General features: G+C 38.2%; 1 pseudogene across 1 annotated transcript in view; it reads right to left on the bottom strand.

Annotated features, from left to right (window-relative positions):
- Gm7931 (predicted pseudogene 7931) overlaps window positions 1–22,576 on the bottom strand; it is a 67,768-nt pseudogene extending 45,192 nt beyond the window's left edge. The window contains exon 1 of the transcript NR_169028.1: window positions 22,349–22,576. The product of NR_169028.1 is annotated as a predicted pseudogene 7931 (transcript). The remainder of the gene's footprint in view (window positions 1–22,348) is intronic.
- Between the last annotated feature and the right edge of the window lie 5,271 nt (window positions 22,577–27,847).

The following is a 27,847-nucleotide window of genomic DNA, read 5'->3' as shown; positions in this document are numbered from 1 at the left end:
ACCAGGGGGCATTTGCAACCATATGCTTTTCATGTCCTGGTTCAGCTGAAACGGTCTGGAAGTAATTGTAAGACCAGTCTTTTCTGGGATGTCAACATACATTTATCAAGGTTTCCAGGCAGTAAGTTTCTCTTTTGAAAGCTTAAAAGATGTGTCTCTTGGCACTACATATAAACATTAGATTATTTTGCTGATTTTTTTTTTTGCTTAAGAAGTATCATTTTCTTCATCTGCCATGATAACTTTATAATGCCCAGCACACAAACTATTTGTGTCTCTGAATTTCAAATTCATTACAATAAGAACCCTGAATTTTAAAAGAAACCAGAATAAGCCTTATGAAGGCTAAGAGGCAGGGCAATAAGACAACATTCTCATTCAATGGATGAATCCCCTTTCTTTTCATCTCCTCTTCTTCCTGTTATTGAAGTTTGGATTACTCTCTTCTTAAAATCATCAACTGCATTTTTTAGATAAACATAATTATTAATCTTACAATGACTGGTTTCATGGTGGTGCACATAATTTACCTTCAACCACAATAAATACACTGTCTTAACATGACCTACCACCATTGCAAGGCATAAGACCTTTAAAGATGGGATGATGAGGGAAGAGATATCCATGAATCAAATACACTAAGGGTTAGTACAAAGGAAAACAGTAGCTCAAACTACAATCAATGTCTTGACAGAGAATGAAGCTTTCTGCACAGATTTCTTTGGAGTCTGAATTGCTAAATCCACACTGAATCTTGGGGTATAAAAAAGCACACAGGTGAGTGAGTCCTAGTGAGCCCCAGAGAGCCATCTAAATGGAAATAACCTGACTGTCATCAACTAGGATTTTAATAAGATGGTTTCAAGCCACTGGGGAAAGGAAGAGAGAATTAGTAGTAATAGTAAGCCAGGTTCAAATACAGTGGTCTTGTCACTGGGAGAGAATTGGCAGCCTCCCAGTAACAGAAACAGAAGCAAAAACCTATAAATAAAAGGAACCCAACCATTTCAACATAAGTACAAAGGCACTTGCAGAAGACCCATGTAGATCATTTCCAGACTGCCATGAGGAAGAAATACAGGAAACCATTTAAGTGTATGGGCTGTTTGAAGCCTATCCTTAACTAACACATGTAATTTTGGAAAAGTCACTTGTGTCTTGAATGATTCATATTAGTGTCATTTAGTATATTTCCAGTGGCAGCTGACAAATCAGAACCAAAGTAACCTTGGCTGGATAGTTAAGAAAAGTGAGGACAGTGGATTGAAAACATGTCCTACACTGTGCCTTGGTGGCAAAACATGTATGGTTGTGTCAACTTGTGTCCATTTACTCCTGTATTGACATAAAATTGAACATTTGTTTCTGAGACCACTCTCTTAATACTAAAGACTTTGCTCCCAAGCAATCCAGGAGCAAGAATTTTCCAAAATTTTATCATGCGTCCACACTGCAGTCATCTCATGGAATTAGACTTTGCTTCGTGCAGAGAACATTGATCCTGAGCTCCTGAACAAAGCAATAGTAAGGGCTGAAGTTTTCATCCACCAACAAACCCTCTCATAGAGATAGGATGCTATTCCTGCACTGCACACTAGGCTGCATTGAAGACAGGTGTCCTGAGAAAAATAGAACCTAAAGAAACAGGAGCCAGTTAAGCTACTAACAGCTTTTCTCATCGCGTAAAAGGGGACAATACTTGTGCCAACTTTGGAAGTTCAAGAAATGATTGAGAGTTAATGCATAGTAAGCACACAGAACACCTTCCAGGTCCTAGGATAATAATAAATTCAAGGTTGTTGTTCCTGTCATTATTTTAGATATCACTACTACCCTGCCTTCTCCACTCGTATCTTCTATGAAAACCCCCACTTGCTCCATTTATCTATTCCCCCTGTGCAATTAATCCCTGATGGCTGACTGTTGAATTGGCTTAGGAATTTAATTATTGACCCTGTATTCATACTAGTATTAGCTCAAGATACTAGTGTACCACTGCTCTCCTTTAAAGGGGGTCATGCAAATTTCATAGAAGTCAACAAACATAATTGAGGCCATTGTCTTATGCTGGAGTTATTTTTGTTTTGGGGAGCTGAATGTCTGTACTCATTACTCTTTATTTGCCAGGCATCATTGCCTAAACCAGATACACAATGAAGGATACATAGGGAAGTAAGATGAAGCCCATTTGCAAAATTTACTGCATGATATCCACTAGCATGGCTAGCCCACAGGTGGTGTCCAATGAGCTTGAAGAGTGGAAGTAGTATCTCATGAAAATATCGTAATGATCAATAAAAAACTTTGTGGTATATGGAGATATTGATAAAGCTGTTTTTAAAGCTGACAAGATAAGATAGAAAAACTAATTCAAATTGGGGAATGATTTGGCAAAGTTTCTCAGAGGAAATGAAATCGAGATGGGGTGAAGGGTCTTATACAACTTGCAGCCAATGAGTACATATGCTCAATCTCTAGCATCCAGATGTATTCATGTATCCTGTTTGTCTATTCTACACATGAAATTATTTTAGACAGTTAAACTTTATCAATTGTTTGTCTTGGAAGGCTTTCTGATTTTCCTTGGATAAAAAGTGGAGTTCATGGAAGTTTTTACTAACTTTCACATATTCTGCCTATTAGGTAATAAGCCCTGTAACAGAATATCAGATGAAAGACATCTGAGAGCTAGCATCCAGACACGCTTCCCACTGCATGGATCTATAATTTCTTGATGAGGCAGGGCTATGTTTGACATAGTTTCCTGTGGTCTTCAGAATTTGCCTTTTCAGGCCACATACCCCTGGTATTTATTATTTCACATTTAGTTTGCCTTTGGTAATGAAAAGGGCTTAAAGATAACAAGATGAATACTTGGGGGGTTACAGAAAATCTGGCTTCACTTCTAAGCCAGAAATAACTTGTAGTACAAGTTAGAAATTCAAAGCAATAGGGCTTAGAAGGGGAAAATCAGCATGAAACTGTGGTTTTAAGTGGCCATTGCTGGGAAAACAGCATTGTCACCAACTGGTGCAATGTTTTATCATTCATTATCGTGCCTGGCCAAGGGCATATTGTACAAATATAGGCAACATAGGAACATATTATGCATGGCAGGGGTAAGGTAATGAATTTCAGTTCTCCAGACATGCAGTCTTTGTCATATATTTTAGTAACAAAAGACAGAGCCTCTAGTTCTAAGCATTCCAAGTATGTTTTTATAAATTTTGTCTCAACATATAGTTCTCAACATTTTAAGTAAGAGGGTGATAGAAATAGCTCTAACATAGAGTGATTTCTACAATGTTTTGACAGTATTTGTCATAATTCTCATCACATAAGATATTTAAAAGATCCTCACCCTACTATAGAAGTAAAAGCATTCTTTAAGTATGAAAAAAGAAATCTGGGTAACTTGAGACCTATTCAGGAAATGTAATCATTCTATTGATATGTCAGAGTTCGTATTTTCCCACTGAAATTTAAATTTAATCCAATATTTGTAACTGAAGAAGACAAATAGATATGGAATAAACACAACTACATTAGTGCAGGTTTCTATTTTTCTTTGTATAAAATAAACACATGTATAACTAGAAAAATATAAAGTTAAGGATCTGAGAGTTTCCCTGTGTTGGATGCTCTACATTAAAAATATGAAGATAGCTGGGTGGTGGTGGCGCACGCCTTTAATCCCAACACTTGGGAGACAGAGGCAGACAGATTTCTGAATTCGAGGCTAGCCTGGTCTACAAAGTGAATTCCAGGACAGCCAGGGCTATACAGAGAAACCCTGTCTCGAAACAAACAAACAAACAAACAAACAAACGAAGATATAAACCTCCAAGTATTTTAATAACTACCACAGTAATTCCAACACATGGGAGGTAGCAACTTCAGCTACATAGTAAGTTTAAGGTTAGCCTTGGATACATAAGATTCTTCTACACAAAGAACAAAAGACTAAAAGGAGATTCAGGTTGACTAGGAAGATAGAGAGTATGACCACCTGCACTAGATACTGTTCTAGAATACAGTAACTTGTGCTCATAAAATAACAAAGAAACTCAGCATTACTGAGGCATACTGAAAAAAAAAAGATAAGTTGTATACTGAATATACTGGACAAACACCACAGTATCTCAGAACACAACACAATGCTATAAAAAGGAAAGGGATAAGTAGTATGTGTGGTAAAGAAGTTACCACCTTCCAGCATGTTCTATGTGCTTATGCTCAATGACCCACTAATATACCTCAGTCATGTTGTCTTGGTCACTCCCTTTATATGCCTGACATTCTCTCTTCCATTCCTTGTATTACGTTGATGATGTTGTATCTGTAGTTCCTGTTCTATTCCCTAGATTTTCCATCTCCAGGATTCCCTCAGTTTGTGTTTTCTTTATTGCTTCTATTTCTGTGTCAGTTCTTAGACAGTTTTACTCATTTTTTTTCACATGATTGATTGTATTTTCCTGTATCCAAGGGATTTATTCATTTCCTCTTAAAAACCTCTACCGTCTTTACAAGATTAGACTTAGGGTCATCTTCTTGTGCTTCAGCTGTGTTAAGATATCCAGGGCTTGCTGGCTCTGATGGTGCCATATTGCCCTGGCTCTTGTTGATTATGTTCTTATGCTGTCCTTTATCCATCTGGTTGTCCTTGGTGTTAGCTGGATGTTCCTGATGTCAGCAAGACTCCTTGGGGGCACAGGCAGAGCTGTGGGCCTAATAATGGATCTCAGGGAACAGTACCCTGTTCACCTCTGATGTCTGTGCCCCAGGTGGACCCTTTGTTGACTGTGCCCCAGGAGGGCCTGGCAAGCAGAGGATTGGCTGCTGGCTCCTCAAAAAGGCAGGAAGTGCTGTGGGCCAGAGATGGAGCTCAGAAGACATTACACAGCTCATTTCTCCTAACTGTGCCCCAGGTTGAGCCAACTCTGGATATATTTCTTTTGTTTGCTTGCTTTTTATTTGTTTTTGCAATTACATAGGTTAAACCCAGGACCTCACCTAAGCATAGAAAATGCCAATAAACTATAATCTCTTTTAAGGTTATATTTCCTTTTATGCCATTATCAATATAGACACAATTTTGATATGTAGAATTTACTATACAGTTTTAAAGAACATAAAATATTTACAATAAATTTTCTTTTAATGGCATAAAATATTTTTAAATTTTCAAAATCAATCAGATTGTGGTATTTTCTTATAAATGACTTCTATGTCAATTGCTTGGTAATGAATGCCACATGCTCTGCGTAGTTTCAAGCCCCAAATTTACTGACATCTCTTATAGAGTCAAGTGTTTGGTTGATTTGTATAGCTGAATTGAGTCTCTAATCTCTTAATGCAAGATCCTATGCATACCCCTTAGATAAGGCTTGTTAACTTTATAGATTGATTCATCTACATTTATTGATCATTGAGAGATGACAAAAATTATTCACTCTAATAAAGATTTGCTTGACTTCTCTCTGTGAGGCTATCAATTTCTGATTTATATAGCTCAAAGCTCTGCTCAGGGTGTCATCTACCACTCAATATTTGACTTGAACATGAAATATTTTCTGCTAATTAAACTTCTTTCTATAACTTTGTGGTTAGAATAATTTCCAAAGATAAAGCAGTAGATGCAGTGTATACTACCAAAGAGTACTATTCAACTGTCCTGTCCCTAGCATGCTTTTTAAACTTTCCCATTGCATCATAAACCAAATAGAGATATCACCTCAAGGTGAGAGTCAATATTTTTTTTCCACTCATTGAGCTCAAATTGCCCATTGGGTACTGTGACTGTGGATTAGAGTGAGTCTCTAAGGATAAAAGCACTCTCTTACCCATTATAGAAAAGGGTGTGAGATTGATGGTGAACACATCATGGCATAATCATAACATGCCCCTAGATTCTTAGATTCAAGTCTCACATACCCTTATTCACATCATAGTGGGCTATTCAATTACCTTTGCTCCCCAAGCTTCAACAACTAAAACTAGGGTAGGCAAATGCACAGATTAACAGTATGCAATTCTGCACAGAAAAGTTGAAGAAAGCCTCCAGCAGAGCTGCCAGGGTCACATGGGTCCTAAAGAGACATCAATTGCTATTCACAGGTTTAATTTACTATCATCCGTCCTGGCTAAGTAGCTACATGGAGGCAAGTCAGTGGAAGAAAGAGAAACTTCTAAATTTATTTTAAAAATGTGAAAGTTTTAGTATCAACTTTCAGTAAGGCCCCTTTTTTTCCTGTCCTACAGTTCCTAGGACTGGTTCAAAACCACTCAGAAGTGAAGCCATAGTATCTCACCATGGGGACTACAAGTAATTTTCTTATCTGCCTGCTTCACGATACCCATTGGCTCAGACAAGCAGAATAGCAACATGAAATGTGGTACCCATTATCATGCATCTCCCAAGGAAGTGACTCAACCATGGGGTAAGTGTACATTTCAAATATTTCTAAATGAGTCACAAAAATGATTAAAAATATCTATTCTTCATATGTAGAGGGAATATGGCAGTATTCTTCTTTTTCATAACATAGCCTGCATTTACATTTCACAGTTCGGCTTACAATCTCAGGCCAGGGGTGGGTTCTAGTAGATTTTCCTGGATGGCACAAAGCTTCGTTGTCTATGACCACTCCCTGCAGAAAATGGAGAAAAATCTTCGTTGCCTCTTGCCATGATGTCACTAACCATACCATGACCTCATTCAAACACCATTATTTCTCAAAGGCTCTAACAAAAATTATCTTTGCATTACTGATTAGAGCTTCAACATAAAGATTTTTAAAGCCATACTTGAGTTCCTATCAGGATCCACATGGCATTGCTCACTTTCTCCTTTGACTTGGAGAAAAACTAAAGCTATACATTTTGTTGTGTAAGTTACATGTCGGCCAAAATTCTCACTTTAAGTTATTGTTTGTTTATCTTAATTTCTAGAGCAAACAGTAGAAATCAGTTATGAAAGCAAGTTAGATTAAGACTTAGAATTAAAAGCAGGGCCTTCTGTGACATACCTTGGGTACTCATAAGAGTCAACACTGTAGTTGTCTTCAGACACAACATAAGAGGGCAGTGGATCACATTGCAGATGGTTGTGAGCCACCATATGGTTGCTGGGAATTGAACTCAGTACCTCTGGAACAGCAGTCAATACTCTTACCACTGAACCATCTCTCCAGCCCATCACTTGTGTATTCAAAGTTCAGTTTGAACACTCTTATATAGATAAGAACATATTTAACAAAAAAGTTTATCCTCGCAAGAAAGTAATGGAGATATTTGCAGTCTCAATTCTCATAATTTTATTTATTTGTATGTGAAAAGTGGTGATTTACAAAAGAAAAGTAACAGGATCCAGTGTCCATCCCTGGTGTTTCTATGACACACCAGTTTCTATGGTGGAGCTTGATAAAGTGTACTATAGACCTTAGGAGCAGGAGTGTGTATACAGTGGAATGTGACAATAAGGAACTGTGGCAGAGTGTGCAGTACTGAGAGGAAGTTGGGATCCCATTCCAGATGCCTCCTTCTCTTGTGAGTTCCTCTAAGGGTATACCTGTACCCTCTTTTCAGACTTGTATTACTTTTGCCCTGATAATGAAGGCATTTATATATGGTTTCCAATTTCATGTCCCACTGTACAAGAAATAAGTGCAGAAAACTGCTTACGTTTGTCTAAGTAGGAGGAATGGGCTGGAGAATTGGTTGTGACAGGAACCTGGGAAGAAAATGGCCCTCTTACATATACACAGCTCTCATTTCTATGACAATCAATTTCAGGCAATCTATCAAAACACCCCCAAAAGCACATGGGTGTTTGTCAGGTTATATTGCCTGATTTGTGTTTCCAGTCATTTGGTCCCTAACTGTACTCATTCTTATGAGTGTTTCAGACAGACTTGTTTTACACTAGAGAAAATAATTTGCAGACTTTCGCAGAGTGAGTACTCGGAAGATTTGTTTTGTTAAATAGAAATTGGAAAATTGTAACTAGGAAGATGTGTAGGAATATGGAAATGTCAACCTTTCCTGTTCTCTTTTCTCAGCAAGTGCAAGAAGTGGGAACTCCAGTTTGTGCTCACCTTTATCATTTCCTTGAACTTGAAGTCATTCCTATGAATAAGCACACAAACTTGATCAAATTATATATATAAATAATTCTGCAAAATTAGAATTTTTATTTTCTCAGTACAAAAGGGAGAGCTAAGATGGATAGAGCTAATCAGAACTTAAATGTGTACATATGGGTTTCCAACCTTTAAGCAATCATTTCAGTGTTAACACTGCCTAAATCAAGCACTTAGAAAGAACAAAGCCTTATCAGAGAGAAGCATGGGCTCAACCATGTTAGGACTCAAGGATCTTAAAGAATGAGTAATGTAATGTGTCAACCCCTGGGCAGCAAATGATTCATACACAGTACCTTGATGTAGCCACAAGACAGTGATAAGAACGGTGCAGTCTCACTCACAATTCTGCATGTGGGAATGCAGTACTTAACCCACTGTGGAGGTTAGGAGTCTCTCATTTGTCACATATTAAACAAAGATGGTAATAATGGTTCTTCTGAAAGGATGCTTTAGGGGGAGCAAAATCAGACAGTCTGTCAGTCAGACAGACAGACAGACAGACAGATAGATAGTAAAGTGCACTTTTTGGTTTCTTGATTAATATAAAGCTCAAGTCAACTTGATCTATTCAACCAAGAGGAATTGTGAAATTCAGGGAACAAATAATTAGTACTTTGGATTTTAAGAATTGCTAGATCTAGAACATAAACTGCCAGCATTCGTACTATCCATTCTTCCTAAAAGTTGCATATGGCTATTTGTATGAGCCTAATTATCCCTCATCTCTGAAGAGCTTTCTCTCCAGAAAAGTGGATATATAATTTGGCTCCAGGAATGTTCTCACATATATCAGTGCCCATCTTCAATTTCTCTTCTCTCAAGATCAAGGCACTGAAAATTTGACTTGAGAAATCTCCAAAGGACCTGTGAAAAATTAGTTTTCTGTCAGAAATTGTCTAAACTTACAAAGTTACACACTTACATGTTCCTCTGAGATCACAGTTCTTGCGATGGAAATCTGATTCTCAAGACAACCTCCCACTACCAGAGTTTGGGGAGTCATGTTTAGAGTGAAGCATGGCTTATAAGCACTCCTTAGAATAATATTTTTTCCTATTACAGTTGGTGAGTCTGTGAAAGGATAAGGATTTTTAAAAATGTATTTCTAACTATAACATACACTGACTTACTTGTGAAACTACAGAATGCCTATCGAGCTTTTGATAATTTAACTTTTTCTGATACAAATCAAACAATCTACCACTGTAATAAGTTTTAAACTGATAACACTGATGCTCACCCATCAGAATTTGGCTGTGTTAAGTAAGTAGGGCAGAGAACTTAGCACCTTCTCTTGTTTCCCTCAGGAAACTCACTTCCATGGGCCTATAATTGTTTTCAGATTTGTCCTATGAAGAACAAATTGTCCTCAGATATTGACAAGATTACCTTTCGGGTGTAACTTCTGTTTGTACTTACCGTTTAGAAAGTCACTATTCACAAGAGTGTCAGTGGAAAACCTGAAGCTCATACCAATACCCCTGTAATATGGCACAAAAGGAACACTCGCCAACAGAAGAAGGAGGAGGAGGAGGAGGAGGAGGAGGAGGAGGAGGAGGAGGAGGGGGAGGAGGAGGAGGAGGAGGAGGAGGAGGAGGAGGAGGAGGAGAAAAAAACTATGCATCAAATATGGCACCAATTGCACCAATTGCAAACAGAAATACTTCTTACTCCTTCTGCTCATATCTAAATCAGTAAAACAAATACTGAACTTATTCTCCTGAAAATCAGATACTTAAATATTCCCATTATTGGTACTCATTATCTATGGTGATTATAAATGACCCGTGGCCTTTATTTCAAGCTTATTTGCCTGAGGGTGGCCCCAGAGCACACGTATCATTTATGAATCAATAACTATTCCTAGTATAAAACTGGACTATAAGTCTGTATAAACAATGTATGTTCTCTTTGTGTCTCTCTCCCTTTTTCTCTGTGCTAGCTAGCTTTTTGTCACTTTGACACAATCTAGAGTCATTTGGAAAGAGGAACCTCTTAACTGAGAAAATGTTCCCATGAGATTAGCTATGAGCAGGCCTGTCAGCCATTTTCTTGATTGATGATTGATACAGGAAGGCCCAGCCACTGTGGGCAGTGCTACCCTTGGGCTGGTGTTCATGGGTTGTATAAGAAGGCAGGCTGAGTGAGCCATGAGTAGCCAGTAAGCACCACTCCTTCTCCTTTCTTTTTTTTAATTTTTACCTTCAGAATCCTGTCCTGAGATCCTGTCCTGCCTTCCCTCAGTAATAGGATCAATCTATAAGTCAAATAAAGCCTTTCTTCTCTCCAGTTGACTTTGGTCATGGTGTTATCTAACCCAACCCTAAGCATGACAACCCCTTTCCCTTTTCTTTCTCCTTCCTTCTTCCAATCTTCCTCTCTATATGATAAAAGTATCATAAAATAAAAATGTGAATATATTTGTATAGATCTACAGTTTGGCCCTTTAAGAATGTAATTCCCCAGAAGAGGAACAGTTTTACATGGAATCCAGAAGATGGTGGAGGATGACTATGGGCCAATTACTTGCACCTAATGGTAAAGAGAAGTGGGTATAGACTTCCAGGAGGCAAAGATGAACATTACACATCTAATTGTATTTACTTTGTTGCTTCAGTGGTTCTCCCAGATGCTGTAGCCTGTGGAGGGGGATTGGAGAGCCTGAGGAAGTCTGTACATCTGACAGAGAACAGCAAATTCATACTCTTTTCCATTTCCAAGGCATATGATGCTGATCCTTTTGCTCGTTAACATATTTTCATCAGCTATATTATTCTCAAGTTGTGCAAATGACGCAGCCAAAAATGTCAAGTTCAACACAAGCAGCAGATACTTCTGATGTTTTGATTCTGCAAACAGATTTATATTGAAAATAATTCAGCCAGTGTGCCTAGATAACTGTACATGAGAACACTGGAGAATGAGAGAAAGGAAGAGGGTAGATAGCTCAGGAAATAACTGTTTTGCTATTGATCAAAAGAGAGATCAACAATAATAGCGATGAATGAAGAGAAGTGAAATGTGGTCAGATGGCTCTCTACCGCTGAACTTGGATTTCACTACAATATTTTCATCAGCTGCATATGATTTTCCATAATCTAGTTAACAAACTGTGGGGACTAAGGAAAGGAAGGATACTGTGAAGAAGGAAAGAAACTAAAATTTAGTAGATTTGAGTACAGCCTTAAGTGTTACTTGTCTACAAAGTTTTTTAGATTATTTATTTATTATATATTACATCCCAACCTCAGCTTCCCCACCCTCCTTTCTTCAATCTCTTCCCCTCTCTACCTCCTCTCTCGTCACTACCCACTCCTCCTCCATTTTCCTTCAGAAGAAAAAAAAAAGCAGGCTTTTCAGGGATATCAACTAAACATGGCATATGAAATTGTAGTAAGACTAGACACATATCCTCATATTAAGGTTGGAAAAGGCAACCCAGTAGGAGAAAAGTGGTCCTAAAAGCAGGCAAAAGAGTCAGACAGCCCCAGCTTGAACTGTGAGGAGTCTCACAAGGAGCCAAGTTACACAACTGTAACATCCATACAGAAACCCTGGTCAGAGCCTTGCAGGCTCCCTGATTGCTCACTCTCTGTGAGCCCTATGAGCACAGGTTAGTTGATTTTATGAGTTTTCTTGTGAAGTCCTTGACCCTCTGCCTCCTACAATCCTTCCTTCCACTCTTCCACAAAGTTTCCTTAGCACTGCCTAATGTTTGTACCTCCAAAGTTTTCAGTATTTTTAGTTTGGGTCCAAAATACAAGGTAAGAAAACAACACTAAAATAAATAAATAAAATCAATTTATTATCTAACTTATTATTATAGATAAAATCAAAGTATTATCTAATTTGTTTTTTTTTCTTACTTTATTTAGGATTAAAGTTCAAAGATTCACACAACAACTGGAAAATATATTGAGAACTTAAGTTTTATGGGTGTATATTTTTTCTGCATCTTTGATTTTAAGTGGATCTGTGAAGGCAAAGCCTAGTAGGCTGGTCTGACAGTTGTCTCATTAGTAGCAAGCCAATGAACTTTGCAAAATTTGTGGCTAATATTAGGTAAAACATTGTTTTTTTTTTTTATGGATTCAGGAGTCTTCCTAATCAGGCAGGTAATTCAAATTCCATCACTCCATGGTTTAATAAGGTAGATGGCATTAACTACAAATACCAACACTATACTTTCTGGAATATTTTATTCTTTGGAAATATTGTACATTTCCCACAAGAGACCAAGCTACACAACTGTAACATACATGCAGAAAGGGAAGAAATATATATATATATATATATATATATATATATATATATATATATATATATAGCAATTTTCTCACTTATTATTATTATTATTATTATTATTATTATTATTTTGCAATTTTCTCACATCCACCTTCACTGTCTTCTTTTAGCTCTCCTGGCCCCGAACAACATTTTCCTCATCTCTCTCCCAACTTCATGACTCCTCTAACTTATAACCCACTAAGTCTAATAATTAGCATTGCCCATATGCACGTGTGTGAGGAGTCATTCACTGGAGCTTGGGAAGCTTGCCACTGGTCACTCCCCTAAAGATATATTTTGAATTATATCTAACACTAGTTAATTGTTGATTTCCAAAACAGAGGTAAGAAGCTGATGAATAAATGGGAGGAAAATCGATGGACAAAAATGTTAGAACGCAAAGACATTACCAACAGAAACAGTGAAATTTGTCTTCCCTATGGTGTGTAATTGGTTATTTCTTGTAGCTTTAGAAGTAGAAATTCTAGGGAGTGAATGATTTTTGTAAAGTCTCCAAAAAATAGAATGAGATTCCTTTTAAGTTTAAACATTGTTAGATGATGATGTATAGAGGAAACACTGCAAGGGGACCAATTAGCAAGGAAAGAGACTTGTGCTCTGTGTACTCATTTGGGGTAAAAGCAAGTACTCTGAGCCTCTCAAAGTGGAAAGGAACATTTGATGAAGTGCCAGTTTGTTCCTTTATTACTAGGAAATCCATCTTTCAAAACCAGGTTTTGCATTTTTTTAAACAAACTAGCATAGCATGTTTTACTGTGCCTTTATATTTTGGACTGAGCATGGGGTCCCCAATGAAGGAGCTAGAGAAAGGAGCCAAGGAGTGGAAAGGGTTTGCAGCCCCATAGGAGGAACAACAGTATGAAATAACCAGTACTCAAAGAACTCCCAAGGACTAAACCACCAACCAAATAGTACACATGGAGGGACTCATGGCTCCACCTGCATATGTAGCAGAGGATGGCCTAGTCAGTTATCAATGGGTAGAGAGGCCCTTGGTCCTGTGATGACTCTATGTCCCAGTGTAGGGGAATGCCTGGACCAGGAAGCAGGAGTGGGTGGATTGTTGAACAGAGGGAGGGGGATGGGATAGGGGGTTTTCCAAGGGGAAAGCAGGAATAGGGGATAACATTTGAAATGTAAACAAAGAAAATGCCTAATTAAAAAAAATAGCATAGCATGTTTTACTGTGCCTTTATATTTTGATAACCTCTTTGGGGAATGTGTGTGTGTGTGTGTGTGTGTGTGTGTGTGTGTGTGTGTGTGTGCGTGTGCATGAGAGAGAGAGAGAGAGAGAGAGAGAGAGAGAGAGAGAGAGAGAGAGAGAGATCTTCACACATAGGGCCACAAGCAAATAATAAGAAATAACTGGAAGCCAAATTGCATAGCTTGAATATCTGTAGGTTATAATAATGATTTCTATTCACATTTTTAAAGTGTTAATTGTTCACTGTGTCCAAGTTAGTGTTCAAAGAAGTCTGTGAAGGTAAGGAGGTAGCAGGAACCCTTAAGTCATAAAAAAAAAAAAAACAAAAAACAACTCTTTCTGCTTCTCTTCTTGCTTCTTCATGTGTGTTGTATGAGTTCTCTTTGTCTACTTTCCATATTCTAGAATAATATGCAATTTCCCTAATCACGAGTAATGCCATGCTCATATACATTTTCTAATATATGACATAGGGAAGGAGGGTTCCACAAGATAGGATATTAGTCTAGATAGTTCAAACCATGTAATTCTTTTGAACTATAATAAATCTATCTACACCATATCCTGTATTTGAACAGTAAATGTAGGTCCATGTATATAGTGAACAACAGTTTAGCTTGTGTAATGAGGAGGAGAGAACTGATTTCAGAATACACTTTGTAATATCTGAGCTTCAACTTTGTCAGGCTGATGGTGGTCAAATTATACGCAAATAAGGCAAATATCTGATTGTCCCAATTTTCAGTCTCTGCATAGATTGCATGCCTAAGGTTATATAGTTTGCTGAACACGTCACAGGACTGGACAGGGAAGCATTCAGAACCATCTGTAGTCTGCCCTGTTCACTCTCAAATAATCTTGACAAACTGACCTGTCTGTCTTACCTTACACCACTCTTTTCAGACATTTGAAAATTCAGAATTGGGAGTCAAAGGCTGATAATCTAGCACCAAGTCATACAATGACTCTTTCTCCCTTAGAGGGATTTTACCCTTTTTCTCAGTGCCTGAAAAGGAGAAAGAAAGAACTTTCTTTGAATATCCAAATTCTTTTCATCACCATGAACAGTTGTCAGGACCATATTTTTAATGAAGACAAAGATTCTGTTTTTATGTCAACAAATCTTTTCTAAAAGATACAAATAGACTCTTAAGCAAATTTGACTGAAAAATTTACAAGCTCAAATTGAGGGACATGTTTGAGAAGCAGCCTTTCACTTAGACCACCAGGGCATCATTTCTTTCCTTTTCTCTTTTTCCTGTTCTTTTTCTCTTCTCCCCTGCGCTCCTTTTTGTTTCTTTTTGTTTGTTGTTGCTGCTGTTGCTATTTTGTTTTCACAAAAATAATTACCCAAGTGGGAAGAAGGCTCTGCTAGAGCAGCTGCTGCTGTTGTAACAGGGTGTACCTTTTAGCACAGGAAGAATCAAGACACCTTCTGCAAAATTGGTGATTCTCTTGCTATGTTCTGACTCTCAAAGTTGGAAAGTTCCTTTCCTCCTCTGCCTCCTCCTCCCTCCCTCCCTTGCCTTGCCTTCTTCTTCTTCTTTTTTTTTTTTTTTTCCTTGAAAAGATGTTTTTTCCTCATGGTCTCAGATCATAGAATTCCAGAGTCTAATTTGAATCCTTCCTCATTCTGTGAATGAAACAAGCCCAGTCTCAGACACAGCGGCACTCCAGCTTTAATGCTGACTTTAATATGATGCAACCTAGACCTTATTTCAGTTTAAATCCTTCTATGTTGACATCATATATTCCTGTCTCTGAAATAAATGATTTTTAAGTCTGTTTTAAGGCTGTTATAGAGGACATCTGGAAAAAATTGAACCATGGTTAAATATGCATAATAACAACAGCTATTTTTACTAGCTTTTAAATAAATGCACAGCATGATAATGAGCCCTTTGCATAAATTATTTCATTATACAATTTTAAATTTTTATCTGTTAGCTGAAGAAGGAAGGGAGGGACAGGGAGAAAGGAAAGATGAGTAAGGCCAAGTTCCTATACCCTTATAACAATGAAGACATTATGCTCTAAGTCTTCCCATCTAAGAGAACAGTGTCTATAAACAGAAAGATGAGAATGAGAAAGTTAGTTTCTAGAAGAAACACATTCCAATGGGGGGGGGGATCTCAGAAGTTGATAATGGGATTTTCCTAATTCTGGATACCATGCGACTAGAAAACATTGTGTGTGTGTGTGTGTGTGTGTGTGTGTGTGTGTGTGTGTGAGAGAGAGAGAGAGAGAGAGAGAGAGAGAGAGAGAGAGAGAGCTCTTGACTTATATACTCTATTCAAGAAACTCGGAAGGGAGGCCAGGGTTCCTCCAGAACCCATCTGTATAGATAATCAACCAGAGATAACCCTTAATCAACTGAATGGAGACAGGCTGGTTGCTAAGGGAAGTGCCTTTCCATTTTCCATAAGGGCCAAGTCCTGACATGGTTAGCTGCTGCCTTTGCACTGCTCAGATAACACCTTCCAACACTTTCATTTAACACTGCCTTAATTCATATGCCATTTGCTCAAAATACTTTCTAATTGATTTCTGCTGGATCTGTAATTATACAGAAAATTTTGATGGTATCTCTCTATTGATTTAATAATTAGTTACTCTGCCATCTATGTAATTAATATTTCTTGATCAGATATCGTGTGTTAGAGACTGCATTAAGAAATGACAGCAAAAGGTACATCTTTCATAAATGAAACAAACAAATGAGAACATTTGAGTAAGATGAAGAATTATATTGATGGTATCTCTAATGCAGATGGAAGGGAGAAGTGAAGACTAACCTAAATAAAAAAAAAAAGTCAGGCAAGCAAGACTATATAAATTAGCCCCAGAAGACAGTAAGAGCATGATTTATTAGTATAAATCATCTTCCGCTTCCAAGAATGGCTAGGACTGCTCGTGAAAGAATAGATTAGAGTTAAAACTTGTGTGAAGTAGGGGCATAATCATAGATATTTTTAAACTATTGTGCAAAGGTTTGGCAGTCATGCTGTACATGGTTGGTGATTTGATAGAACCTGTGTGATGCTTGGGGAAGTGGTCATCTGAAATCCCAGATTTCCCGTTCGTTGCACTGTACACAATAAGAGAGGATGTACACTGAACACACATAGTCCATAGAGAGGGCTCTTGCTAGAATCTAGTCACCAGAGGAGGACTGAGTGGTCCACAGAGAGCAGTATCCGCACAGCACCTCTGAAATGTGCAGAAAGGCAGCAGGTTTGGTGGCACCCTGCAATCATTGCATTAGAATCTTCACCACAAGTTCCCAAAAGCGATGTGCAGAGACATGGAATTGAGACCTATTGCACTGTGCAAGGGCTTCTTCATCTTCAGATGTACTGTGTGTTAGCCTAGAGAGATTTCAGCCAAAGATTCTCTCCTCAGCCATGCTCAAGGCAGGCCCTGCTGAGTGCTTTCTCAACGAGGTCTAAAGTATGGCCTGTCGAAGCTTAATACAATAGTACTGAGTTTCTAAAAGCTTCAGGCTGCAACCCCAGAGGGACACTGTTCCCCTTAAGGTTTGGGTTGAGGAAAGGGTTGTCAAACAAATTACTACTAGTGGGGCAGGGGGGGGGGGGGAGACAGACATCAATGAGTACCACCTAGCACATGGTCACCAACCTCTTCTCATGGCTATAGTTACTTGTTTGACGGTGTAGAACCCCATTCTATTCTCTCATTTCCCTTTAACATGCCAGTCATAGACATTAAATTTAGCCCACTCCATTCTTTTCCATATTTCAATAGTCATGACTGATTAAAATCTGGCTGTTGGAGTCTCTGGCTGTAGAGTCATCTGAGGGATTTTAAAGCTGAAGACACAAAGTTGTATCCCAAACTAATTAAAAGTGGACCAGAAAGTCAAATCTGCTCTGGGAAGAAATGTGAGAAAGAGGATACTAACAGAACTTGATGACAGGTGGATTGAAGAATGACAGAGAAAAGCCAAGAGTGGCTGTTTGTGAGCTGAGAACTGGAGAAGGGTGCTGCTGTCCAACACCCTTTCTACACTAAGCCCACCTCAGTTCCTGTGCACATCCTTACAGCTGTGTTCTTTCATGAAATGCACATGTTTTGTAACCCTTGTATCCACTGGAGAAGGCTCTTAAATAAATGTTGGTAGGAAGAGCCTGTAGAAAAAAATGGAATTCTGGATGACAAGAAAAGTATATCTCCAATCTGAAAACACATCTCTTTCTATTCTCTGTGCATAGCTCTCAGAGGTCACTTTCAGAATAGCTCTAGGGTACCCAAGGAAATGAATACATGGCATTCTAACCAACTCTTTTGCATGGCTCATCATCAAATGATAAATTCCTTAAGGGTTCTCTCTCTCTCTCTCTCTCTCTCTCTCTCTCTCTCTCTCTCTCTCTCTCTCTCTCTCTCTCATTATTTAATGAGGAGAATAGAGCTTCCACAAGAGAAGCAAAAGTCTTTTTCAACGGTGCCTTTTTAAAACTACACCTTTTTCCCCCTTCTAAATTGATTGAGCTTGCTTAGTCCATAATTTCCCGCAGAAAACTTGCACCCAGCTACTGCCAATTAACGATGTACTCAGCCATTGGTCCACGGGGATATTATTTCTGATTAAGCATTAACACACTTTGACACAGAGCTGTCAGTGTCAATTGGTTTAAATCAAGCTGAAATGTCAAACTACTTTGGCATGGCTCATCCATAGCTAATGCTGAAAGTAGGGGGTCAGAGGACCTAAATCTACTAAAGAGGAAACCAACAACCATGGTGCTCAGTGGGATGCAGGGTAAGAAGAGCCAACCTCATCCAAATATGCAAAACGAGAGAGATTTGTAAGCCCTTTTCTATGAACACACATGTAGGTCTCCAGGGAGTGGGAAGCCTTCCCTCTGTGTTTATCTTATTGCACCCAGAAAACTACAATGGGACTTGTGCATGATAAGCAAGTACTCACTGTTGGTAAACTCACAAAAAGCAACCTCCACACCCTACAGAGGCACTGGCAGACATATTTGGCTTACAAAAGCTAGAAGAAAGCTTAGCTGACAAACTGTGAGGGTTGGAAAAATGGTTTCTAACAGTAACTGAGGCAGTGATGGTAAATATGACTTGTGCCGATGGGATCATAACTTCATAACTATATAACAAAGTGCACATAATTATCTCTGATGTGTCTATGGTTTAGATAATGCCCTCACCATTCCTGTAGTATAGGCTTGCTGCCCAGCGTAGCACTGTTGGTGAGGACAGGCATTCCAAGGGGCCCAATAACAGGCTTAAAAATCTTTTTAATATAATATATTTAAAATAAAACATATAATATAATATTAAATATTATATTTGGTATTATAATATTTAAATATATTAATGTAGTATATTTTGTTCTTGTTTTCTCTCCTACAACTCCTCCCATATCCTCCCCATCTGCCTTTATGTTTTCCCTCCTGCTCCCCTGCCCCTCTCTCTGACAGGTCTTTAGATAAAAAGAAACATAGCCTTGAAGGCGATCTTATCGTGGGGTTGCTGGTACTTCCCCCGCCCCTTCCATCTTGTGCTCTGTGGCTTCTGCTAAGGTGATGCGTACCTTTGCCCCTCAATACACTGCAGCCATCAAACAACAGAGTCACTCAATCTTAGCCGAGAACTTCCTCAGGAAAAGTTGCATATGCTGAGGGAAAGCTAATCAATTCATGATCTCAAATTCCATACTAACATTTTCATATTTGTCTTTGAGGACTGCCATTTTGGACTTAAGAACAAATGATTTTTGAAGAGTCTTTCTGAAACTAGACATAATGCTATATAAATATTGAGTTATGATGTAATGCATAATAAATGCTTTCTGAATGTTTGCTATATCGCAGGTAATGTTTTAAATAATCATTTTCTATTAACTTATTCAGTATTCACAAGAGTTGGTACTTGGATTATTCCCATTTGATAGATAAGGAAGTGGAGCCTGTTGCCTACAGTCATTCAGGTAAATGGTGGTAGCAGGGCAGCGAGAATTCCTGTTAGATTACTAAAGTGTGTATATGTGCTGATACATTTGTCTGAATCTGTGCAATGTGCACTGAGAGTGAGCTCCTGTGGAAACACAAGTTTGAAGTAAGAATGGTATCTCACATTAAATTTATTCATTGTAATGAATGTGCCACACGGGAGGAGGTGTTAAGACTAAAGGAAACTGAGAGCTGAGGGAAAGGAAACATGAGAAATGTTGGCAATTCTGTTCAATGGCAACGTGTCCACATGTCTCTGTGTGTGTGAGTGTGTGTGTGTGTGTGTGTGTCTGTTTCTGTCTCTCTGGCTTCCTCTTTCTGTTTCTCTGTCTCTCTCTATCCCTGTGTCTCTTGTCTCTGTGTCCTTCTGTCTCTCTGTCTCTCTCTATCTCTGTGTCTCTTGTCTCTGTGTCTCTCTGTCTCTCTCTATCACTGTGTCTCTTGTCTCTGTGTCCCTCGGTCTCTCTGTCTCTCTCTATCTCTGTGTCTCTTGTCTCTGTGTCCCTCTGTCTCTCTCTGTGTCCCTCTGTCTCTCTCTATCTCTGTGTCTCTTGTCTCTGTGCTCCTCTGTCTCTCTCTCTCTCTCTCTGTGTCTCTTGTCTCTGTGTCACTCTGTCTCCATCTCTGTCTCTCCTCACATACTCTTCTTTCCTTCATTCATATAGCTAACCTTCAAATAAACATAAACCTCATAACCATTTTATAAAGATAAACCTACATAACATTTCAGAAACTACATAGACATGTGCTCTTGAAGTCAGGTAAATAGAAGGGATTTCTTTGAGGTCAGATTATTAAAAGGAACTAAACTGCCATGTGATAAGTTCTCAAGTGAAGGGAACAGAATAGGACTCCGTGAGCCTTCTGAGGAGAAGCCGCTCAGAGAGGCACTATGTAGACACGGAGCACGATGTAGACGAGGTGTTGATCCACCTCGGACAAGAGCACTGGCTTCATCAACTGCAAAGACGGCAACTAATGTGATGTTCTGAACAAATTTATATTTGAAATTGCACATGCATATTTGAACTATACATATAAATGCTTAGTATAAAATTTAGTCAGGAAGAATATAAAAGAAAAATAAATAAATATATCTTTTCTTTACCTAAACCTCTCTAATCTCCTCACAGATAATTTTTACTGTATGGATATATAGACCCTCATACATATTTATACAGGCATGCATTGTACATGTGTATATATTATATATCATATATGTATTATATGCAATATGTATATATCTGCATCCTATATAGTACAAACATACATCACTATATACATTTGTTAATTTTCTTTTTTGTTTAAAATAATATGGAACACTCACCTTGTCTTTACACATATCCCTGCTTTTTATTTTAGAACTTTGTGGGTTTTATATAAAAATAACATGTCTTCACATGGTCACAACAAGATATGCAGTATTAAAGAAAAAACTAGGAATGATAGCTCCAAGAACTACTTGCATTACACTGGGTAAATCACTCAGAGTCATTGTGCCTCTGTGTGTGTGTCTGTGTGTGTGTATGTCTCTGTGTGTGTGTGTGTGTGTGTGTGTGTGTGTATGTCTGTGTGTTTCTGTGTCAGTTGTGCCTTTTAGCTATTAGGAAAGATGCAGGGAAGAGCTGTATGCAAGGTATATAGAGATGTGTTGTCCATCATATGAGCCCTGATATGTTGCTACTCAAACTAATAAGAACTATGATTATGCCAATCCAAACAGAACTATATTTCTGTTAAGAAGCATTCTATTAATGGAGGAAATTGATTTAAAAAAAACCAGAATGTGGTCTTATTTCAAATGTCAAATAGAAGGATGGTGCGTTCGCTTGTAAATTATGCAGCTATGCACAAAATGCATTCGATGGACACAGTGAAACCTGCAGGGTCATCAGGTAGAGCATGAATTCAAATCATCACCTGCACAAAGCAGCAACTACATTCCGCAGCTGAAGGCATTCCATTTTGTATGCTTCAGAGACCAGGGTGATTCCAGCTCCCGATTCTGTTATAATTTATGGTAAATGAGGCATGAATTTGGAGGAATTATTTATTTACTTCTGAAGTGAATCTGTGACCTGTGAATGACCCTATTACTAGTTAATAGTAGGAAAGAATTACTTGTTACTGGAATGAAAGGCAGGGAATATTATCTAAGCACATGATCTAATCTTCACTATTCACACAGTTTAAATTTCTTCCCTAAAGGATCGTGTCAACAATACTCACAAGAAGAGAGAGTGAGATCATTATCATGTAAGAAAGATGAATATGTGGATACCTTTGGATCCAGCACACCTAATTTTAACTCCAGGGTTTATGTATGAGCAGAATCCAAGATTCAGATACACCTCTTAAGCCATTTGCAGTTCTTAAGTATAAATTCAAATATTAAAAATTATGCAAACTAGTATTGGGATAATATTTTACACTTTATGAACTCAATTTTGCAGCAAGTAATTGATGTAATAAGTCAGATTCAAATAGTATATTGGGTACTCTTCTTCGGCACTAATTTATTTAAAAAAAATCAATTATAGGATCAGGAAATTTAAAAATTCACACTAAAGAAAAGGCAGCATTGATTAAGCAGTACCCTAGCGAACAAATCCTATTTTGTTCGAATAAATTTGAAGACACCATTGCACTGAATGTTGCAAATCTCTTAAAGCACGAGTTTCTGAGTCTTCTCCTACCTCAGGAAATAGGGAGGCTTTGGGACTTTTATCCATCCTTCCCAGAGCATAAATCTCTCTCAGCGTTCCGATAATTCAAAACTGCAGTAATTGAATGTAGAGAAGTAACGATTGTTGTCCAAGTACAATTCACTCAGTCTATTGATTCAGCGCTTAGCTGTTTGGCCTAATCACGGTGGTTTCCCTTATCAAGCAAGCGTAGCTAAAGCAGCCCACTGCTTGACCTGTGCCCGCTTGTTAAGGTTTTCTTTCCCTTCGGGCTGGAAGATTTCAGAACGATTTTCTAAAGTTGGCCACACGGGGGCAGCATGACCATGCACTCAAAGGCTTCGGGCCCCTGCAGTTTAAAATTAAGAGTGCAGCATCAATCAACTCAAGCAAACATCCTTTTGTGTGCTATTCTTTGACTTAGGGATGTGCGAAAACGCTGTGTGGTCTGTGAAAACAGAGCTCTGTTTCTTCTGTCCAGATTTCTAGAGGAATATGGGTGCAGGGTGAGAGGTAGTGCTACCCCTAATGAGCCAATTAGTTTGAGTGGCACAAATACCACTAAGGACTTAGAGAGAGAAAGAAAAAAAAAAGCTTCTATGGGAGACAGAGAGAAAATAAACCTAGCTTTAGTTTTAGGCAAAATGGTGCCTGTGTTAAAAAAAAATGTCTCTTTATTTGACTTTCCAATAAAGAAGGAAGAAATATTTGGATTGGTAGTCTCCATTTGTATTCATGACCTCCTTTTTCAGACACATTTTCAGTCACATTTTCATATTAATATACTTGCAGTTTACCCAGCTTGCTAATCTATGCATTCCAAATATCTCACCATATTCCTTTCACCTGCAATTTCATTATGGAGGAAAAGAGCTCTCATATGTCTTATGTATACATATATTTTCCAGTACATGCAAGGATTATCATTTACCTCTCACAGTCATTGTGTATAATAGGTGCTATTGTTTCCATTTTATTAATGGAGGGAAATGACAAGAAAAATTAATTGAATTGATTCAAGTTCCTACAGCTAGTGAGCGGGCAGGACCTGGTGTGTCTGAGATACAAACCCCGTTTCTCTCCTCACACTTATTTCTCATTAAGGACTAATATCTCTCTTTTTTAAAATCAATCTTTTCCTTTCCGCTCATAATTGTTCAGTTTTATTTTTAACTCATGCACTGAAAAGAATCAAGAAAGAAGCAGGAAATAAGTGCTAACCTTAGTGTGCAGGTAAGATTCAACATCTAGTGAGATCTGCTCACAAACCAGTAGATACTGATGTGTAGAATATGGAAGGGTGTATACAGTGACTATAACAGGTATAATTTATGTCTCCTCACTTTTATTTTAACTAACAAACAAATGTATATTTTTCAGTTACGAATCACATATTAGCAACAATAACATGATTGGATCTACTTATGATTAGAAAGAATCCTACAAAATAAGGACAAACAGAAAAATCTTTCATATGGTTTATAAAGAAAACCATCAAACAACCACACTCTGATCACTGTACAGCTGTAGCAATAACCAAGTCAGCTAACATCATAAGTTAAGTCATTCTGCTCCCTTGGACATTAGAAATGTCCTGTGGGAACATGGGATCTGCTTGCTATCTGTATGAGATAAAAATTATCTACCTGCTTCAGCCTCTGACCACAGGTTCATCCACACACTTCTTTCTCCAGTTTCTGATTTCTGACGTTACAAGTATTTTCTCTCTAGCCAAGACATTTGCTTCCACCCAGGTAAAGATCAGAGATGGGTATGTGGATGGGTGGGTGGGTAGGTAGGTAGGTAGATAGATAGGTAGGTAGGTAGATAGATAGATAGATAGATAGATAGATAGATAGATAGATAGATAGATAGATAATAGTTGGATAGATAGGTAAGTAGATAGACAGGTAGGTAGATAGATAGATAGATAGATAGATAGATAGATAGATAGATAGATAGATGTATACACACATACATACACACATACATACATACATACATACATACATACATACATACATACACAAATAAAGACAGATAAAAGAAGTGGACAGAGGATGAGAAGGGAGAGAGAACACAACACATATGAGTGGATGCCTGTGTCTGAAGTACTAAACTTTACCTGTAGTCAAGCTGCTAACCAGATGTGTGAAGCTGTGCTCAGCAAAGGAAATTATTTTCACCATGGACCTTTAATTCCCTGCTATGTAGTGCTCTAATCAGAGATATGTCTCCTGTTTGCACCAATACACCATGAAAACCTGTGACATGTCAGTCTTGGGGTTATGCTTCAGTTGTCAATTCATATATTAGGTTTGCTTCTGTTACAGCAACATACATCACAATCAAAAGTCACTTGGAGGAGAGAATGGTTTCTGTTCGATCACAGGTTTCCGCCTATCACCTAGGAAAGCTCAAGTTGAAATCTGGATGCAGGAGCTGACTGGAGCCCACAGGGGAAGGCTGTTTACTGACTTGCTCTCCAAGCTTGCACAGTTACTTTCTTATGAAATCCTAAGCCCACATGTCTGGGTATAGCACCATCCATAGTGGGCTTGTTCCTCCTACATCAATTAGCAATTAAGAAGTGCATCTCAGTAAATCAATAGGGACCTCATGAACCTGCAAAGCTTCTATATGGCAAAGGACACTCTCATTCAAAGCACAGTCTATAGATTGTTGGGTTTTTTTTTCCAACTACACATCTGGTAGGGGCCTAATATACAAAACACATAAATAACTCAAAGTACTAGTTGTCAAGAAATGACCCTATTATAAAATGGGATACAGGTCTAAACAGAGAATTCTTAAAAGAGGAAACTCCAATAGCTGAGAAACATTTAAAGAAACATTCACCATTCTTACCCTCCAGAGAAATGCAAACTAAAACTACTTGGAGATTTCATCTTACACACATCAAGCAAAGAGGGAACAATTATCCATTGCTTGTGGGAGTGCAAACTTGTACAGCTGCTATGGAAACAAATGTGGCAGTTTGTCAGAAAGATGGAATTCATCTACCTCGAGATTCAGCTATATCACTCTCAGGCATGTATACTCAAAGAATGTTTCATCCTACCACAGAGACACTTCCTTAACCATGTTACCAGATATTGGAAACAACTTAGATGCACCTCAACAGGGAAAATGTGGTACATCTGCAGAGTAGAGTTTAAATTCAACTGTTTAAGAAAAATCATGAGATTTGCTGGTAAAATGGATGGAACTAAGAAAAAAAAATCATCCAGAGTTTGATATCCCAGACCCCAACAGATAGATATGGTATATAGTCATTCATATGTGGATATTGGTTGTTAATTCAATAATAAAAAAGCTACACTCTGTAGAACCACAGAAGTTAAGTATATAATAAGGGATTGGGGGTGGGGCAGATAGATCTACTTAAAAAGGATATAAAATAGATACTTCTGAATAGATGGGGTCCTAGAACAGAGAATCATGTAGGAATAGGAGAGGATTTAGAGATGAGGGATAGAATAGGAGGAGAAGAGAGATACATAAAATCAAGAGCCATTTGAGGGGTATTGTGAAAGCATAATCCGGTAAAAAGTTTCCTAAAATATATACATGTATTAAAGTCATATAAATAAAACCATCTAATAATCGGGGAGATAGAGCCCCATTAGGCCATCTCTTGTCTTTAAATAAAGCTTCCATATCAAAACTGGGTTACATCTAATTGAGCTGTTGCCCAAAGAAGTCTTATGGGAACCCCAAACAACCCATGCTATTGCCAATACTATAGGTTAATCTCCACAAACTGACGGCAAGATCCTGTAGCCAACAATGACATCTACACCGCTCATTGAAAATGGAGACATTTATTTGGTGACTACATAAAGATTTCATCCCTACGTGCTCGTCGTACCTTTGGTACAGGAAGCTACTCTGCATGCAACTAAAAGAGAAACATCAAACTACTCACAAACCCTTGGATGTATGATGACAACCTCTCTGCAAAATATGCTGGGTCCTTGATGGCACAAACTTTGTGGGAATAGCCAATCAACATCTGGTTTCACTTAAGGTATTCCACATGGAACCCATACTTGGTTCCATGTTCTGCTTGGTGACCAAAATCCTGAGACTAAATATTCTAGCGAGCTAAGGTAAAATCAAAGGAAACAAAGTTCCAATAAAAGAAGACTCCTGGTGACATTTTGCTACACTCACACATCAATGTCTTCTTCAGCCATCACCAGAGAAGCTTCCTCCTCCAGAAGATGGGAACAAATACAAAGAAACACAGCCAGACCTGCAGAGAGTGAGAGACCACCACGAAACGCTCAGCCCTAAATAGCATGTCTCTACAAAATCCCTCCCCTCAAGGCTCAGGTAACCCTTCAGAAGAGGAAATAGAAAGAGTGTAAATCTAGAAGGGGTAGATCACACACACATCACATCACATCACATCACATCACATCACATCACATCACATCACATCACATCACATCACAAAAATGCCTTCTAAGTCAACATGATGAAAGATCACATGAACTGGCAGAGACTGGGGCAGCATATGCAGAGCCTGTGCAGGTCTCCACCAGGTCTCTGCATATATATATTCTGGCTTCTAATTTAGTGATTTTGATGGAATTCTTGAGTGTGTAAACTAGTGGGGTCTTCATTTCTTGTCTTGTCTCTTGGACTCTTTTTCTGTGTTTACATATTTTGTCCAACGCAATGTGTTAGTTTTAATTTTATCTGATTATATTTTATTTTATTATTATTCCTTAGAAGCCTTGTGTTTCCTAATGAAAGACTTAAAGGGAGTGATACAGATTTGGGGGATGGGATGGATAAGGGGAGAAATTGAAAGGGGAAACCATAATAAGGATATATTAGATGAGAAAAAAGTCTATTTTTGAATAAAAGGAATAAAATGAAATAAAATGCCATGCAGACATGCCTGCAAGCTAAAATGATGGAGAAAATTCTTCAATTTATAGTCCCTTTCCCAGGTCTGTCTATATTTGGGTCATGTTTTCAAAAATTAACTAGCATGGTTGTTATAGGAAATAGGCCTTGGGCTGCACATGTGTATTGAGGGAGGTGTCAGAAAGATGTGGGTATAAAGCTAGCACACTGTTGATGTCATTTCTGGACCTTCCGTGAAGCCCATCTTCACCATAGAATCTCAATGTTTTCCCTATGCAAGTCTATGGGACTAGATGTATTTGCTGTTACTGTCTATGACAGAAAGTTTGAGAATGAGTTATCACTAACACAACGCACTACATAAGGATCTTCTGAGATCAAAGTGGAGAACATGTCTTCTGGCTGTGTGGTGGCAGTGCAGGAGCCTGGTTACTACTGTCTTGCCTTCCGAAGGTAAAGTGATTTTGGTCTACCTGACTGTGCATGAGATCAGAAAGAATACGTTTCTCACCTTCAAAGATGCATTCCAAATGCCAGTCAAGACTTTTTTCATCCTCTAGGAACCAACCTGGCCCAACAGCTATGGATAGATGAGAACATCTGCACAGT

This window comes from Mus musculus, chromosome 5 (genome assembly GCF_000001635.26).
Source record: "Mus musculus strain C57BL/6J chromosome 5, GRCm38.p6 C57BL/6J".
NCBI lineage: Eukaryota > Metazoa > Chordata > Mammalia > Rodentia > Muridae > Mus > Mus musculus.
This window is presented reverse-complemented; position numbering and strand designations above follow the sequence as displayed.